The sequence below is a fragment of the Mesoplodon mirus genome, assembly GCF_964341445.2.
Source record: "Mesoplodon mirus genome assembly, contig: HAP1_SCAFFOLD_752, whole genome shotgun sequence".
In the NCBI taxonomy this organism is placed as follows: domain Eukaryota; kingdom Metazoa; phylum Chordata; class Mammalia; order Artiodactyla; family Ziphiidae; genus Mesoplodon; species Mesoplodon mirus.
Window position 1 is genome coordinate 197,110 of NW_028295281.1, and position 18,941 is coordinate 216,050.

The 18,941-nt window shown below is 46.9% G+C and overlaps 1 long non-coding RNA gene across 5 annotated transcripts in view; it reads right to left on the reverse strand.

Annotated features, from left to right (window-relative positions):
• The window catches only part of LOC309797580, a 117,413-nt gene extending 100,293 nt beyond the window's left edge, over positions 1–17,120 (reverse strand). For 3 of the 5 annotated variants that reach the window (XR_014292714.1, XR_014292715.1, XR_014292716.1), the window contains exons 1-3: positions 17,092–17,120; positions 8,215–8,299; positions 6,646–6,762 (exon numbers count right to left, since the gene is read on the reverse strand). This is a non-coding gene — a long non-coding RNA (uncharacterized lncRNA). Of the gene's footprint in view, positions 1–5,063; positions 5,093–6,645; positions 6,763–8,214; positions 8,300–15,666; positions 15,819–17,091 lie in introns of those variants that run through there. The other 2 variants (XR_014292717.1, XR_014292718.1) reach the window with 2 other exon arrangements.
• Between the last annotated feature and the right edge of the window lie 1,821 nt (positions 17,121–18,941).

Genomic DNA, 18,941 nt, shown 5'->3' on the forward strand with positions numbered 1-18,941 from the left:
TATTTAAATCAATTCAACATGTTGCTTCTATACATAGAGATGCAAGAAAATAAACTTTATCCAAAGAACACATTATTTACATTTAATATGCTCATTTATCTAGGAGACCCAAAAGAACCCACAGATAAACTAGCAGGAACTAATAAGACGGTTCAACAAGGCACACACATACAAGATCAATAAATGTTAAAAGTCAATCAGGCTCCTCTACACTGGCGATAACAAATTAGAAACTGTAAAAGAAAAATAAGAAAAAAAGAAGATCTAAAAATTGTCACAAGAGTGATATAAATTATTTAGAGCTAAGCATACGTAGAAGGCAATATAACTAACAAACTGAGTACGAACAGATAAACTCCGCCCAACCCAAGGTTAGGAAAAGACTGTTGTTACTTTATGAGAACAGACCCTCTTCTTAAGGAGCAGATCAGTAAGTGAGATTGAATCAAAGAAACACAGCATTTGAAAAGTCAGCTAGTCCAAGCCTCTTGATCGCACATACAGAAGCTGAAGCTCAGATAGGTTGAGTTACTTGGTAAAGGGCCCAATGTCCTGACTCAAGGACTAGCATTTTTCACTCAGTCGCAAGACACAATCAAATGCAGTACCTTGGAAAGAGATGGGGAAAAAATGAAGCAATCAATTATATAGTTCCTCATCTTTAAGTACAGAAATAGCCGTGACAAAATTACACGTATTGAGGGAAAATTGAAGTGCAGAGTTTAAAATGTCAATAATCCACAGGGAAACTGGAGACCATTTAAAATATTCATATTAAATCTCTCTAGTAAAGACATTAAAAGATCTCCAATCAAAATGTGAATTTTATAATAGACATGGTATGATACAATTTATAATAGATATGGTATGAACCTTTCCCTTTCACGGGAAAGCTTCGGCTGGGAAAAAGGAATTGTTCTTGAAAATGGGGCCTGTGCTACTGCAGACACTGTGCTCAACCTAGGTCCACCGAATGCTCTGATGTCATCACTGAGGTCACAGAATTCCACTGTGTGCCTGGCAACCTTGCAAACATAACAGCCCTGGTGAGCACTAGGCAGTACTGCTGGTTCACTAAGTGGTACAAGTTTTTCAGCCATTTAGGAGACTTGACTATTTTTATTTGTATTGAATCATTTCAACGGATTGCCCAAGAGCCAAGAAGGGCCAACCTGTAGGGAAGAGGAGGAGTTGGACATCTCTTGAGGCATCTTCTCAGGGAGACTACTAGTTGGTACGATGGAACGGCGACAAAAGAGGAAACATCTGGAAAATGAAGAGTCCCAGGAAACTGCCGAGAACGGAGGAGGTATGTGGGGGGCAAATTGGCTGGGGCACATGGGTTTCTGCCAAACTGAAGCTTCTCTAGGAAGCGGGGGACTGAGAACGTGTCACCTGTGAAGCAGGGAGCGAGAGACCTTGTCTCACTGATGCTGCCGTATCTATCCGGAGGGTCGCTGTGGTGTGAGACGGCACAGAACGGCCAGATGCCCCCTGGGAGATGGGAGGTCAGCTCCGCTGGTCTGAGGACTCTCTCCTGGGGCAGCCGGGCCTGGAGCTTTGTCGGACTCACAGCAGGCTGCATCCTGCTTGCACAGACCTAGAGGTGCAGCTTTTCTCAGTCCCCGATTTCTCTCTTATTCTCTTGGATCTTTCCCTGGGGTCATGAGGTGGGGGATGTGAAGGATGCAAGGATGCTGAGAGAGACCCATGAGTTGCTTGGCCTCTTTTACCAAAGTGGAAAGAGAAGCCCCATGAGTTGAAGGCCCTGTTGAAAAATATCTTGACAAGTGGAATGCACTTTGAAAGAAGATTGTTTGTCTAGGAATGGTGTCATATTGAAAGCAAGGAGGATTTATTCCTTCAACAGGAAGAATTTCCCAAAGGAGATCAAGGGAAGGGAAGGGTTTTCCAGAGACTGAGACCGCGTGAGCAGGGGTGAGAAATGTCCTCAGGGTCCTGTGGGGAGCTCAGAGAGCCACGGGCCATGTGGTGCCTGCGTGCATTAAATGTAGGCGAGTAGCTTGCCCTGGGAGAGGGGTGGTCACCCCAGAGCTCCAGCTAGAGGCCTCTGCCCCAGATTAGAGCCCAGTAGCTCCTACCAGGCCCAGGGCCCTGGAGACTGTAGGATGGGCCCTGGGAGTGGAGCTCTAGACAGCAGGCAGATTTCCAGGCAGTGGTTGGGACAGGCTGGGGAAGGCAATGACTGCGCCTGACCATTCAGAATATTTTGCTCTATGTTCCTGTGTGTGTGTGTGTGTGTGTGAGTGTGTGTGTGTGTGTGTGTGTGTGTGTGTGGTAGTGCAGAGAAGGGCGAGATGAATGGGGTTAGAGTGCTTACCAGATATAAAGTCTGCGTGGTAAAGTTCTTGTCACCCTGCCTGGACCTGGCTGACACTCGGTGTACGTAAGAGTGTATACAGAATTCTTGTTAGGGGTGTTTTATGAGACAGTAACTCATACACCCATGTACACTCTGATACAGCAAAAGTATCACACACCCCACATATAACTTCCTTAGTAAACCACACACAGCACATGGAGGTATATACACGGATCCCTCCTGTACTACGTTCTCATACAACCCACCTGTATCACAATCCTCTCCTCCAACACCAAACGCTGGAGATGAGATATGTATATAGACACACACACTATATATATAGGACACACACACACACACACACACACACACACTATATATACATGTATCTCCTCAACCCTTGCACAAACACAGCTAACTTCAGCCATCTCTAAATACCTCTATAAGAACCAGTCACGTGTCATACACACCACACTTGTAACACATTCTTGAGTAATGCCAGACCCGCTTTGTACAAACCACAGTAAACCACAGTCTCAGTAACCCATGTCAGGATTGCCAGAGAAAATATGGGCTATCCAGTTCAATTTGAATTCCAGATAAACAACAAGTAATTTTTCAGTATCCGTATGTCCCACATATTTTATGGGCCCTACTTACACTAAAACTAAGTCAGGCCAAATACTGCATGGGAATACTTACACTAAAAAATTATTCTGGGTTTATCTGAAACTGAAATTTAACTGGGTGCCTTGTATTCTTGTTCGCTAAGTCTGGCAACCCTTATATACTTACCACCAGCTGATGTATTATCTATTTATTGTAGTTTTGTTTAGCGTGTGTCTTCCCCTACTAGAATGTGCAGCGTTACCAAAGACTACAACAATGGAAGAGTGCCGGATACACAGGAGTAGCTGCTTACTGAATCTTGGTGAATGAATGAATGAACACGCACCATAAATACAAGCCACACCATGTAATGAGGAAAAGTTACATGCCCCAGAATTCCTGACTTGTGAACAGAAACCATGCACACAAAGGCCACAGACACAGATAGACACGTCTGCACTGTGCTCCCCATGCCAACCCCACACTTATCACAGCCTTAACTGATACACATCACTCACTCTTCCCACACACTCACAGTCACCACCGAGGCCTACATTACCAACTAGACAGTGAGAGAATAAGTATTGATTGGAATTAAATCCTGGAGGATCCACTGGGAACCACACTCTCAACTGTGTGTATTCACTGCACCTGAAACGTGTCACACACTCAGTAAATATCTGTGGACAGAGGACTGATGAACCCACCCTGAGCCTTTCATTCCTCCCTCAGGAATCTCGAAGTCACAAGAGGATCCCCCTCGGCTTGGATCCACTGTGGTGGCCCAAGGCTGCAGCCCAGGGGCAGGGGAGGTCTCCACTGCCTCTAAAAACTTCTTCTGTACTTCTACACTGTGCAAGCTCAGCTACGCTGGTAAGGGCGCGGGGCTCCTCAGGTGAGGGGGTGCTTGGCTGTGAGGCAGGAGGCACACAGATCCCAGGGAGGCTGAGAGGAAATCCAGGGTCATCAGAGGTGATGAGGGCTCTGTGGAGGAGACTGGGCAGGATGCCGGCGCTGTTCCGAGGGCATGGATGCCAGCTGAAACTGGGTGTCTGTGTGTGAATACTGCTACTACCATGGTGGGGAAGTCAAGGAGCAGGGGCCGGAAAGGTCTGGGCTTGAGGTGGAGGGAAGAGGGACCAGATTAAGCATCTTCAGAGGAAAATGTAGGCTTTGTCTTTGCCTTTGCTTCCAGAGAAGGACAGAGTTCTGCATCATACACCTCCAGCCTGAGAGCAGGACCATCCAGCTCAGGTGCACACAGCTCACACATACACGCGCCCTCCAGGCACAGCCCTTCTCAGTGCACATCAACCCCAAGCACGTGCTCCACAGTACTCTCCTGCACCACAGCCCCATTCCACAAGGAATGCACCACCGATATTCCCAAACTCACACTCCTCGTCGTACACGCATCCAGCCGCATCCCTCACATACTACAGCCCTCACCACCATACTCCACACCCCTGTATACAGACACCGCTCCAGTATCCCCCCCCACGCACATGAAAAGCCCACAGATGACACCAGATACACCACTCCGTCCTACGGCCAACAGACACCAAGCTCACGACATAGCTATGTCGTGCCAATGTCCCTCTCTCGTCTACCACACCTGCTCCCTCAGCTTCCGGCATGGCCCATGCATGTTATTATGATTTTCATTTCCTTTTTCAGGAATCCGGAGATTTCATCGAGACACTGCCCAGCCTAGACCAACCCTAGCCCAGGATCAGGAACAAGGAGAGACCGCTTCCCCATCACACTGTGTCTCCTCCTCACCCTCTTCACCCTGTAAGAACTATCTGCACCCAGACAAAGAGGAAAGGGGCATGAAAATATACTACATGCAGGTACAAGTGAACAAGGGTGTCACTGTCTCCTGGAAGACAAAGAAACCCTTGGAGTTGCCTGAAAAGCAGCTGAGGATAGAAGAAGTGACCCTTCCTGAGGATGTGTGTGCAGTAGCCACTGACCCCTCTTCTGATGTGTCCACCGAAAGCCTCCTGTCTGACAGTGAGCCCACTGGGGAGGAGAAAGAGTATGAGGAAAGAGCAGAGCCAGGCAGCCCATCAGGGCCACCTGCCGTCGAGGAGAGACCCAGCGCCAAGACAGCGGACTGGATGCTGACCATGGAGACCGGCTTCAGGTGCATGGCCTGCTGCCGGGTCTTCCCCACCTTGGAGATCCTCCAGCAGCACGTGAAGTTCGGCGTCCTGTAGGGCTTCAGCTGCCGTGTCTTTCATCTCAACATGGCCCAGTGGATGGGCAATGTGGAATCCGAGAGCACCCCTGAGGAGGAGGAGGAGGAGGAGGAGGAGGAAGAGAAGCAAGAAGAAAAGGAGTATGAGGGAGAGCAGCCCACGGGCGAAGGCCCCAGCCCAAAGAGACCCCGCAGGCAGGGTCTTTTCTCTCCTTTGAGTTCCAAACAGCAACTGAGATTCATGGGACAGAAGATCCTGGAAGACGGTGTGGCCGTCCCTTGGAAGAGGTAAGGCTTGAGGCTGGCAGTCTTCTGAGCCTATGTCACGAGGGCCCAGAGGAGTCTAAGGGAAGGGGCCGCACACATGTGCTGGTTTACCTAATGGCTCTGCAGTTGCATCAAATGGGACACACCCAGCCCTAACAAAGGCATTGACATCTGTTGACGTAAACAAGAAGGTGGAGCCTTTTCCTAGGAGTTTTCTCAGGGTCTGCACGATGGACCTCAACTCTTAGAGGACGTACTGCCAGCAGCTCCTTCTCGGCAGAGAGAGCCAGGAGTGGTCTCAAGAGAGGACAGGGGCCCTTGCAGGACCAGAACTTTGAGGTCTGAGAGCCTTGGGCCTGAGCCGAGATCTCACCCTGACCACTGGACCTAGCCTTCTGTGACAAAGGGGAATAGGAAAGAGAGTCACGTGGAAATGAGGTCCCCTGAGATATGGAAAAGTTCCAGAACCTTCGTGGCGTGGTAGTTGATCTGGAGCCAAGCTCACTGTGGTGTGTGTGGCTCTGAGCATTAAGGCAATGCTGGAGGGTAACCCTGACCAGCAGAGCTTGGAGTGCTTCTTGTCTCTTCCTGTTCTACCTCATTTGCTTTATCCCTTCCAGGGAGAAGAAAGGACCCTCGGGAGAGTAGCAGACAGAATGCCGTGGTCTGAAGGAGGATGAAGGGACCGGCACTCAGTCTAACATCATATGACAATAGAAGCGTCCTATGCAATAAAGGGCATTTTCCAAACCTTTCCTGGAGCTTTGATTTAATGACATTTTTCTATCTATGCATCTATCTGTCAGCTACATCTGTATCTTTCAAGGTTTGTGAACAAGCTTTCACATAAGCACTAGAGACGTCCGCCTGCATTTTCCAGAAGAGGCCTGCAAATTGCTGGGGACTCCTCACAAATAGGGAACGGCCAAAACCCCTGCCACACAGACTCTGCGTGTGGCCCTCCTGACGTTCTCCCAATGTCTCTCTCTGAATTTCCCAACGTCTGAGATGAGGGTGCTGGCTGGAGGCAATGATCACGTGCAGGCTGAACCTTCTCCAGATTCTGATTCTCTGATTCTCTGATTCTGATTGGGCATATCGTCCTCAAGCACAGTCTCCATGTCCCTGGCCACACTGATCTCTCTCCTTCAGTCCTTCCCTCCCTCCCTTTCCTGCCTCCCAGTAGAGATAATACTTTTTTGCATTTGAGACGACATTTATTTTTTGTTCACAGAATTCTCACCTGTTCTACTGTGGCCTCCGTTGTGAACATTCCAAAGCTGAGAATTTTCTTTTTTTCTCCCTCATTTCTGCTGAGTCTTTACCTTCCTAATGCAGTGAGCTCACAGTGTCTAGCTGACTGGATGGGGAAAAAAAATCCAGGGAGCAAAGAGAAATAATAAAAGAATATATCAGTTAATTTTTCATAGTGTTATCCACCTACATATTTTTAAAATTTTGGAATAATATTAGGAATCTTCTCTTTATAAAAAACTGAATTATTGGGCTTCCCTGGTGGAGCAGTAGTTAAGAATATGCCTGCGAATGCAGGGGACATGGGTTCGAGCCCACGTCTGGGAAGATCCCACGTGCCACGGATTAACTAAGCCCGCGCGCCACAACTACTGAGCCTGCGCTCTAGAGCCCGTGTGCCACATCAACCAAGCCCACGTGCCACGACTACGGAAGCCTGCGTGCCTAGAGCCCATGCTCCGCAACAAGAGAAGCCACTGCAATGAGAAGCCCGTGCACCACAGCCAAGAGGAGCCCCGGCTCACTGCAACTAGAGAACGCCCGCTAGCAGCAACAAAGACCCAATGCAGCCCAAAATAAATTAATTAATTTTAAAAAATTGAATTAGTTTCAAGGGTACAATGTATAAAAGTACAATAAAAGCCCCCCTTCATAACCCCCCAACCCCACTCTCAAGATGGAATAGATATGCTGTGATATAATTTATAGTCGTAGTACTACTACTCCTCCCACCACATCCGAAATCCTCTGAGCCAGGTGCAGCAGTATCCTTTCACAATGCTAGGACCCGCCACAAGACAGAGGATTATCCCTTTGGACATTTCAAGGAGCGGCACGAGGGGAACAGTACCTGGGAAATGCCACTGACAGCTCAGAATATCCATGGCATTTCTAGAGCCTCGGCACTGCTCTCGCTCTGGGAATGAAGGTCCAAAAAGCACATCGGAGAATGTCCATAGTTGTAAACAAGCTCCACCTTTGAAACACAATCTACATAGAACCACATATACAAGCCTGCACAATGGATGAAGCCAAGGTCTCCTCCATGATTTCCCTTCTGACCACCTTATTGTCTCCTCAACCATAAAAGGTGAACTTGAAACTCAGGACCTTGCCTTGTCGCCAGAAACATCCAAGCTTGGATCAGTCTTTCTAAGACCAGATACTTGCTCTCTGAACTATTAGAGACGTGTCACATACACACAGGTAGAACAGGATTATTTCTATCTACCTGGGGACCTGGAGTCTTTCACATTGTTCCTGTTAAAACTCTCACAACAGCAAAATTTTACCTATAAAGGGTTCAAGCTATGACACTCCCAATTTCCACAAACCTCCTCAGCTCTTGTGAGTCACATGCAGCCAATTCCAGGAATTGGAAACATGGTTGTGAGGATGAAACTGACTTTGGGGCTCCCCTTGGATATGGTCTTCCAGACTTACCAAAAGGCCATTAAGAGGAAGGTTTACCCCACCTCAGGGAAACCCGAGGCAGTACTTGCTGTCAAGGGCTGGCCATGGCTTCTGAGCTACATCCAAAAAGAATTTCATACTGTACCTGGATCTGCTGAAGCCATTTCTGACTGTCCGAGAGCCAGCATGTACCGCTCCTCAACTGCCTCCATTGTGGATCATCAGTAGGGCTGTCAGATTTAGTAAATAAAAGTACAGGATACCCAGTTAAACTTGAACTTCACATGAATAATAAGTTATTATTTTTAGTATAAGTAGATCCTATGAACTATTTGGGGCATACTTATCTTAAAAATATACTTGTTGTTTTTCTGACATTCATATTTAACTAAACAGCCTACATTTTATCTGTCAAACCTACCCTTCAGAAATGATGGAGGCTCATAGAGATCCAGGAGACGCCTCAGCGCCTCCTCAGCTTTTATTTCTGCGTCCTGGACAGCGAGCACGCACCTTCCACTCCCAGTCATTGGCTAGAATGGGGGATATTCTCTGTTTTAGAGCTTTTTCTACTTGTCATTGTTATTATCTTCCTTATTTTAAAGAGATGTTTATTTTTTCCCAAACTTAATAGCTCATCCAAAAGTATTTCAAAGTTCATTAGACAAGGGAAAAACAACATGGTTCTGAAAAGTGAAGGAAACCGCCTGGTGTTTAGTCAAGAAGTAGTAGGGAGATTGAAAAAGCCAAACTTAATAAGCAAATCTCTCCAAGGGTATTTTCAGAGCTTGATACCCTCCCACACCCTGAAAATATTATTACATCAAGAATGTAGAACTGCTAACCAAATGTAAGGCTCCCATATGATTCTATCAAACTGAGGATGCTTCTTTACTAAGCAGTGAGCACACTTGCTGCCCCAGGGACCTTGGCAGTTGCAACGTAGGGCTCTTCCCTTTGGGATGGAAACAGCAAGTTTTCCTGTGGTCTGCACACTGGCCCCCAAAATACTACACTCCCAATACTTGTCAACTTTAAGTATTTTTCTACATATCTCCATTTTTCTGTTACTATTTGGACTACATCCTAGACTTGACACTACGTAAATTGCATTCAAGAAGCTATTTTTAAAAGTTGGTAGGAAACCTTAAATCTATAGCTTGCAGTCCCTGGCTTACTTTCATCCAGGTGCATAAGGGTTTTCAAAAGTAGTCAGGTTAGTTACCCCATATCACAGCCCCACGCTTGTGTCACAGATATAAAAATGGAACATGATATTTAAGGTTTTAGTTGCCAAATCATCAAGCCTCCCAGACAGAGGCAATAGAGCAAAATGATTACAGAGGCATGGATTTTGATTTGCTCCAGTGTCTTGGGCAAGGCACTTGGCCTCTGTATTTATTTGTACTTATCTGCACTTATCTGTCACTTGGGGGTCATAATTGTACCTAGCCCATGGGTACGTTGTACAAATGATCTGTAAAGTAGTTACAAGAAACCGACACAGAGTAAGCACTCCACAGACATTGGCTATTAGCTATTGGAAATAGTTCTCCGTGACACAGATGACTTTATCAGTGGATGACTCGGTGGGAGACAGTGCATCACAGAATCACAGCATGTTGAAAGTGACCTAGTTCACACTCTTATGTGAAAAGAAGAAAAGTGTGCATGGGTAGAAAATGTCTGAAACTTTACCTAACAAATAGTTCATCATGTTAGCATGGAGGATTAGAATAAATCAGGAAAGGAGGAAAGAAAAACTTGAGTGTCATTCAATTTCTCTATCATTTGTGTTTCTACACTGAGACTCTGAATACACTGGAAGTGCAATTTTTTTTAATGTGGCGGGATAAAGGTTTTCAAGTTTTCCTGATCCATCCGTATTATTATCTCAGAATTGCTGGCAGTTCTTGCCATCTTCGGATCTACACCCATGTGAGTCAGTGGGCCATTCTGGACGGAGGAGGTAATAGAGCAGAAGTGAAGTGAGAGGAAAGGAGAGAAAAGATTTTCTCTTTTCTCTTCAAAGAGGAAAGGTCTTTGGAATGGGAACAACTCACAACCAAACTTTGGGGAAAGGATGTGATGGAAAATGAGACAAACATCCTAACCCTGTGATGAGAAGGATTCCCTGGGCTGGGATGGAGGGAGGTCACAGGTGGCTGGACAAGGAAACCAACTAGGGAGAAACACACACAAGTGCAGGGCAAACACCCTGAGGCCACTCAGCCTGACTCCATGCAAACATGTGTCCAGCAGCCAGCCCTTCATCTGTGGCTCCCCAGCAAGACAGGTACCTCGGGGGTGCCAACTCATTCTGAGTCCGTTATGCCCGGTCATTCATAAACCGCTGTCTAACGTGTGAGGAATAAACTCTCAATGTTTATGAGGAAACTGGGGAAGGAGATTGAAAGGTTACTTAAACGGAAAAAAAAAGAAGTTCAGGAAGGCAGGATGGTAGAGAGACAAGAAAAAGACCTTAAAAGATAGAAAGGATTTGGCAAAGAAGAGAAAGAAAAAGAAATGTTTCCGAATGGGTTAACCTGCAGCTAGGAAGTTAAGGAAGATGATTGATGGGTGAAGACTATGGAATAAAGTGAATACAATTTATCAGAAGTTGCTGAGACTATGGTAAGCAGCATGATTATCAAATTATGAATTGGCTGCAATGGCATTCTAGGGGGGCACTAGGAAGGGGAAACAAATGTTCATGAGATGACAGTAGCAGGTTGAAAGTTGTTTCAGGGGAAGGTCAGTCTTGCAGAGTGTGTATCAGAGGAGGGCAAGTGTGAGCAAGCAAGGAAATACTAAGTGTATACGGTTCCTTCACTGAGTGCACCCAGCCCCGCGGTCAGCCTTGAGAACAAGCAGGACTTCAGGTACTGGAGCTACATTTCAGTCATCAGGACTTGAGAAGACACCCTTAACTCAGGTCTTCTCTTCAAACTCCATCTTTCCTTCTTGACCTTCATTTGGCCTCTTCCCTTACCCTCAAGCTGTGGACGGAGGCCACAGAGCAAGATGGGTCACTAGTGTCCTCCATCCCCTGGCGACTGTGGTTCACATCAGTGGAGTACCAAAGGCAATAACCAAGTAACAGACACAAGAGTGTATGAAGAAGAAGAGATTCTGATAAGGCTTTCTGTGACAGTGTGGGCCAAGTCGGCTCTATATGGCTGGTATCACGTGAATTATGAGCAGCCTTAGGGGAGAAGTCCTCAGAAGGCAGAGCCTGGCTCTCTAGAGGCTCTGCGTGCTCACAGCCCACTCCAAGACCTCAGTTACAGCTTCGGCCCCCAATATCTCTCCCTCTGCCTGCTCACAGTTTTTGAAGTCTTCTTTCCTCCACATTTCTCTTGAGAGGTGGAGGAGGAAGATGAGCTTCAGGCCAGCTCAGACTCCCCTGGGATCCCAGCAGGATGCCTATCATTAACCTCCCACCTTCTAGGAAGCTCTTAAGATCTTCACATTTGGGGCAGTTCTCATTTCAGCTGTGCTTCAAATTGCTGGCTGGAGACGGCCTGTTGGAAGGTGACTAAAAGCAAGTAGCAATCCTTCGGGCAGCCTGGCCCTTCTCGACTGTCAGACATCTTCAGGGATATTCTAGGAAATGTTGTTTGTTCTAGAGAAGGGAGGGAAACAATCCAATTGTCCAATAATGCTTGAATGGAAAATAAATGATGCTATATGCATGTGATCAAATAATATCAAACAGTCAAAAATCAAAGACCTAGATCTATATGGATTCACGTGGATAAATCTTGAAAACATAATATTGATTGAAAGAAAATAAGATAAAGAATGTTAGATTGTGATAACAGGTATGTAAGTATTTAAATATTTAAATCAATTCAACATATTGCTTCTATATATACAGATGCAAGAAAATAAACTTTATCCAAAGAACACATTATTTACATTTAATATGCTCTTTTATCTAGGAGACCCAAAAGAACCCACAGATAAACTAGCAGGAACTAATAAGATGGTTCAACAAGGCACACACATACAAGATCAATAAATGATAAAAGTCAATCAGGCTCCTCTACACTGGCGATAACAAATTAGAAACTGTAAAAGAAAATAAGAAAAAAAGAAGATCTAAAAATTGTCACAAGAGCCATATAAATTATTTAGAGCTAAGCATACGTAGAAGGCAATATAACTAACAAACTGAGTACGAACAGATAAACTCCGCCCAACCCAAGGTTAGGAAAAGACTGTTGTTACTTTATGAGAACAGACCCTCTTCTTAAGGAGCAGATCAGTAAGTGAGAGTGAATCAAAGAAACACAGCATTTGAAAAGTCAGCTAGTATGACTGATTCACTTTGTTATAAAGCAGAAACTAATAAAAAAATTGTGTAAAAAAAAAAATAAAATAAAATAAATAAAATCAAAACAAAAAAAAAAAAAAAAAAAAAAAGAAAAGTCAGCTAGTCCAAGCCTCTTGATCGCACAGACAGAAGCTGAAGCCCAGATAGGTTGAGTTACTTGCTAAAGGGCCCAATGTCCTTACTCAAGGACTAGCATTTTTCACTCAGTCGCAAGACACAATCAAATGCAGTACCTTGGAAAGAGATGGGGAAAAAATGAAGCAATCAATTATATAGTTCCTCATCTTTAAGTACAGAAAGAGCCGTGACAAAATTACACGTATTGAGGGAAAATTGAAGTGCAGAGTTTAAAATGTCAATAATCCACAGGGAAACTGGAGACCATTTAAAATATTCATATTAAATCTCTCTAGTAAAGACATTAAAAGATGTCCAATCAAAATGTGAATTTTATATTAGACATGGTATTATACAATTTATAATAGATATGGTATGAACCTTTCCCTTTCACGGTAAAGCTTCGGCTGGGAAAAAGGAATTGTTCTTGAAAATGGGGCCTGTGCTATTGCAGACACTGTGCTCAACCTAGGTCCACCGAATGCTCTGATGTCAGCACTGAGGTCACAGAATTCCACTGTGCGCCTGGCAACCTAGCAAACATAACAGCCCTGGTGAGCACTAGGCAGTACTGCTGGTTCACTAAGTGGTACAAGTTTTTCAGCCATTTAGGAGACTTGACCATTTTTATTTGTATTGAATCATTTCAACGGATTGCCCAAGAGCCAAGAAGGGCCAACCTATAGGGAAGAGGAGGAGTTGGACATCTCTTGAGGCATCTTCTAAGGGAGACTTCTAGTTGGTACGATGGAACGGCGACAAAAGAGGAAACATCTGGAAAATGAAGAGTCCCAGGAAACTGCCGAGAATGGAAGAGGTATGTGGGGGGCAACTTGTCTGGGGCACATGGATTTCTGCCAAACTGAAGCTTCTCTAGGAAGCGGGGGACTGAGAACGTGTCACCTGTGAAGCAGGGAGCGAGAGACCTTGTCTCACTGATGCAGCCGTATCCATCCGGATGGCCCCTGTGGTGTGAGACGGCACAGAACGGCCACATGCCCCCTGGGAGATGGGAGGTCAGCTCCGCTGGTCTGAGGACTCTCTCCTGGGGCAGCCGGGCCTGGAGGTTTGTCGGACTCACAGCAGGCTGCATCCTGCTTGCACAGACCTAGAGGTGCAGCTTTTCTCAGTCCCCGATTTCTCTCTTATGCTCTTGGATCGTTCCCTGGGGTCATGAGGTGGGGGAAGTGAAGGATGCAAGGATGCTGAGAGAGACCCATGAGTTGCTTGGCCTCTTTTACCAAAGTGGAAAGAGAAGCCCCATGAGTTGAAGGCCCTGTTGAAAAATATCTTGACAAGTGGAATGTACTTTGAAAGAAGATTGTTTATCTAGGGATGGTGTCATATTGAAAGCAAGGAGGTTTTATTCCTTCAACAGGAAGAATTTCCCAAAGGAGAGCAAGTGAAGGGAAGGGTTTCCAGGAGACTGAGACCGCGTGAGCGGGCGTGAGAAGGGTCCTCAGGGTCCTGCGGGGAGCTTTGAGAGCCACGGGCCACGTGGTGCCTGCATGCATTTAATGTAGGCGAGTAGCGTGCCCTGGGAGAGTGGTGGTCACCCCAGAGCTCCAGCTAGAGGCCTCTGTCCCAGATTAGAGCCCAGTAGCTCCTACCAGGCCCAGGGCCCTGGAGACTGTAGGATGGGCCCTGGGAATGGAGCTCTAGACAGCAGGCAGATTTCCAGGCAGGGGCTGCGACAGGCTGGGGAAGGCAATGACTGCCCCTGACCATTCAGAATATTTTGCTCTATGTTCCTGTGTGTGTGTGGGTGTGTGAGTGTGTGTGTGTGTTTGTGTGTGTGTGTGTGTGTGTGGTAGTGCAGAGAAGAGCGAGATGAATCGGGGTAGAGTGCTTACCAGATATAAAGTCTGCGTGGTAAAGTTCTTGTCACCCTGCCTGGTCCTGGCTGACACTCGGTGTACGTAAGAGTGTATACAGAATTCTTGTGAGGGGTGTTTTATGAGACAGTAACTCATACACCCATGTACACTCTGATACAGCAAAAATATCACACACCCCACATATAACTTCCTTATTAAACCACACACAGCACATGGAGGTATATACACGCATCCCTCCTATACTACGTTCTCATACAACCCACCTGTATCACAATCCTCTCCTCCAACACCAAACGCTGGAGATGAGATATGTATATAGACACACACACTATATATATAGGACACACACACACACACAGACTATATATACATGTATCTCCTCAACTCTTGCACAAACACAGCTAACTTCAGCCATCTCTAAATACCTCTATAAGAACCAGTCACGTGTCATACTCACCACACTTATAACACATTCTTGAGTAATGCCAGACCCGCTTTGTACAAACCACAGGAAACCACAGTCTCAGTAACCCATGTCAGGATTGCCAGAGAAAATATGGGCTATCCAGTTCAATTTGAATTCCAGATAAACAACAAGTAATTTTTCAGTATCCGTATGTCCCACATATTGTATGGTCCATACTTACAATAAAACTAAGTCAGGCCAAATACTGCATGGGAATACTTACACTAAAAAATTATTCTGGGTTTATCTGAAACTGAAATTTAACTGGGTGCCTTGTATTCTTCTTCGCTAAGACTGGCAACCCTTATATACTTACCACCAGCTGATGTATTATATATTTATTGTAGTTTTGTTTAGTGTGTGTCTTCCCCTACTAGAATGTGCAGCGTTACCAAAGACTACAACAATGGAAGAGTGCCGGATACACAGGAGTAGCTGCTTACTGAATCTTGGTGAATGAATGAATGAACACGCACCATAAATACAAGCCACACCATGTAATGAGGAAAAGTTACATGTCCCAGAATTCCTGACTTGTGAAAAGAAAAAATGCACACAAAGGCCACAGACACAGATAGACACGTCTGCACTGTGCTCCCCATGCCAACCCCACACTTACCACAGACTTAACTGATACACATCACTCACTCTTCCCACACACTCACAGTCACCACCGAGGCCTACATTACCAACTAGACAGTGAGAGAATAAGTATTGATTGGAATTAAATCCTGGAGGATCCACTGGGAACCACACTCTCAACTGTGTGTATTCACTGCACCTGACACGTGTCACACACTCAGTAAATATTTGTGGACAGAGGACTGATGAACCCACCCTGAGCCTTTCATTCCTCCCTCAGGAATCTCGAAGTCACAAGAGGATCCCCCTCGGCTTGGATCCACTGTGGTGGCCCAAGGCTGCAGCCCAGGGGCAGGGGAGGTCTCCTCTGCCTCTAAATACTTCTTCTGTACTTCTACTCCGTGCAAGCTCAGCTACGCTGGTAAGGGCGCGGGGCTCCTCAGGTGAGGGGGTGCTTGGCTGTGAGGCAGGAGGCACACAGATCCCAGGGAGGCTGAGAGGAAATCCAGGGTCATCAGAGGTGATGAGGGCTCTGTGGAGGAGCCTGGGCAGGATGCCTGAGCTGTTCCGAGGGCATGGATGCCAGCTGAGTCTGGGAGTGTGTGAGTGAATCCTGGTACTACCATGGTGGGGATGTCAAGGAGCAGGGGCCGGAAAGTTCTGGGCTTGAGGTGGAGGGAAGAGGGACCAGATTAAGCATCTTCAGAGGAAAATGTAGGCTTTGTCTTTGCCTTTGCTTCCAGAGAAGGACAGAGTTCTGCATCATACACCTCCAGCCTGAGAGCAGGACCATCCAGCTCAGGTGCACACAGCTCACACATACACGTGCCATCCAGGCACAGCCCTTCTCAGTGCACATCAACCCCAAGCACGTGCTCCACAGTACTCTCCTGCACCACAGCCCCATTTCACAAGGAATGCACCACCGATATTCCCAAACTCACACTCCTCGTCGTACACGCATCCAGCCGCATCCCTCACATACTACAGCCCTCACCACCATACTCCACACCCCTGTATACAGACACCGCTCCAGTATCCCCCCCCCACGCACATGAAAAGCCCACAGATGACACCAGATACACCACTCCGTCCTACGGCCAACAGACACCAAGCTCACAACATAGCTATGTCGTGCCAATGTCCCTCTCTCGTCTACCACACCTGCTCCCTCAGCTTCCGGCATGGCCCATACATGTTATTACGATTTTAATTTCCTTTTTCAGGAATCCGGAGATTTCATCGAGACACTGCCCAGTCTAGACCACCCCTAGCCCAGGATCAGGAAGAAGGAGAGACCGCTTCCCCATCACACTGTGTCTCCTCCTCACCCTCTTCACCCTGTAAGAACTATCTGCACCCAGACAAAGAGGAAAGGGGCATGAAAATATACTACATGCAGGTACAAGTGAACAAGGGTGTCGCTGTCTCCTGGAAGACAAAGAAACCCTTGGAGTTGCCTGAAAAGCAGCTGAGGATAGAAGAAGTGACCCTTCCTGAGGATGTGTGTGCAGTAGCCACTGACCCCTCTTCTGATGTGTCCACCGAAAGCCTCCTGTCTGACAGTGAGCCCACTGGGGAGGAGAAAGAGTATGAGGAAAGGGCAGAGCCAGGCAGCCCATCAGGGCCACCTGCCGTCGAGGAGAGACCCAGCGCCAAGACAGCGGACTGGATGCTGACCATGGAGACCGGCTTCAGGTGCATGGCCTGCTGCCGGGTCTTCCCCACCTTGGAGATCCACCAGCAGCACGTGAAGTTCGGCGTCCTGCAGGGCTTCAGCTGCCGTGTCTTTCATCTCAACATGGCCCAGTGGATGGGCAATGTGGAATCCGAGAGCACCCTTGAGGAGGAGGACGAGGAGGAGGAGAAGGAGAACGGTGAGGAGGAGGAGGAGGAGGAGAAGGAGGAGGAGGAGGAGGAGGAGGAGGATGAAGAGAAGCAAGAAGAAAAGGAGAATGAGGGAGAGCAGCCCACGGGGGAAGGCCCCAGCCCAAAGAGACCCCGCAGGCAGGGTCTTTTCTCTCCTTTGAGTTCCAAACAGCAACTGAGATTCATGGGACAGAAGATCCTGGAAGACGGTGTGGCCGTCCCTTGGAAGAGGTAAGGCTTGAGGCTGGCAGTCTTCTGAGCCTATGTCACGAGGGCCCAGAGGAGTCTAAGGGAAGGGGCCGCACACATGTGCTGGTTGACCTAATGGCTCTGCAGTTGCATCAAATGGGACACACCCAGCACTTCCAAAGACATTGACCTCTGTTGACGTAAACAAGAAGGTGGAGCCTTTTCCTAGGAGTTTTCTCAGGGTCTGCACGATGGACCTCAACTCTTAGAGGACGTACTGCCAGCAGCTCCTTCTCGGCAGAGAGAGCCAGGAGTGGTCTCAAGAGAGGACAGGGGCCCTTGCAGGACCAGAACTTTGAGGTCTGAGAGCCTTGGGCCTGAGCCGAGATCTCACCCTGACCACTGGACCTAGCCTTCTGTGACAAAGGGGAATAGGAAAGAGAGTCACGTGGAAATGAGGTCCCCCGAGATATGGAAATGTTCCAGAACCTTCGTGGCGTGGTAGTTGATCTGGAGCCAAGCTCACTGTGGTGTGTGTGGCTCTGAGCATTAAGGCAATGCTGGAGGGTAACCCTGACCAGCAGAGCTTGGAGTGCTTCTTGTCTCTTCCTGTTCTACCTCATTTGCTTTATCCCTTCCAGGGAGAAGAAAGGACCCTCGGGAGAGTAGCAGACAGAATGCCGTGGTCTGAAAGAGGATGAAGGAACCGGCACTCAGTCTAACATCATATGCCAAAAGAAGCGTCCTATGCAATAAAGGGCATTTTCCAAACCTTTCCTGGAGCTTTGATTTAATGACATTTTTCTATCTATGCATCTATCTGTCAGCTACATCTGTATCTTTCAAGGTTTGTGAACAAGCTTTCACATAAGCACAAAAGACGTCCGCCAGCATTTTCCAGAAGAGGCCTGCAAGTTGCTGGGGACTCCTCACAAATAGGGAACGGCCACAACCCCTGCCACACAGACTATGTGCGTGGCCCTCCTGATGTACTCCCACTCTCTCTCTGAACTTCCCGACGTCTGAGATGAGGGTGCTGGCTGGAGGCAATGATCACGTGCAGGCTGAATCTTCTCCAGATTCTGATTCTCTTCCTGGGCATATCGTCCTCAAGCACAGTCTCCATGTCCCTGGCCACACTGATCTCTCTCCTTCAGTCCTTCCCTCCCTCCCTCTCCTGCCTCCCAGTGCAGAGAATACTTTTTTGCATTTGAGACGACATTTATTTTTTGCTCACAGAATTCTCACCTGTTCTACTGTGGCCTCCGTTGTGAACATTCCAAAGCTGAGAATTTTCTTTTTTTCTCCCTCATTTCTGCTGAGTCTTTACCTTCCTAATGCAGTGAGCTCACAGTGCCTAGCTGACTGGATGAGGGAAAAAAATCCAGGGAGCAAAGAGAAATAATAAGAGAATATATCAGTTAATTTTTCATAGTGTTATCCAACTACATATTTTTAAAATTTTGGAATAA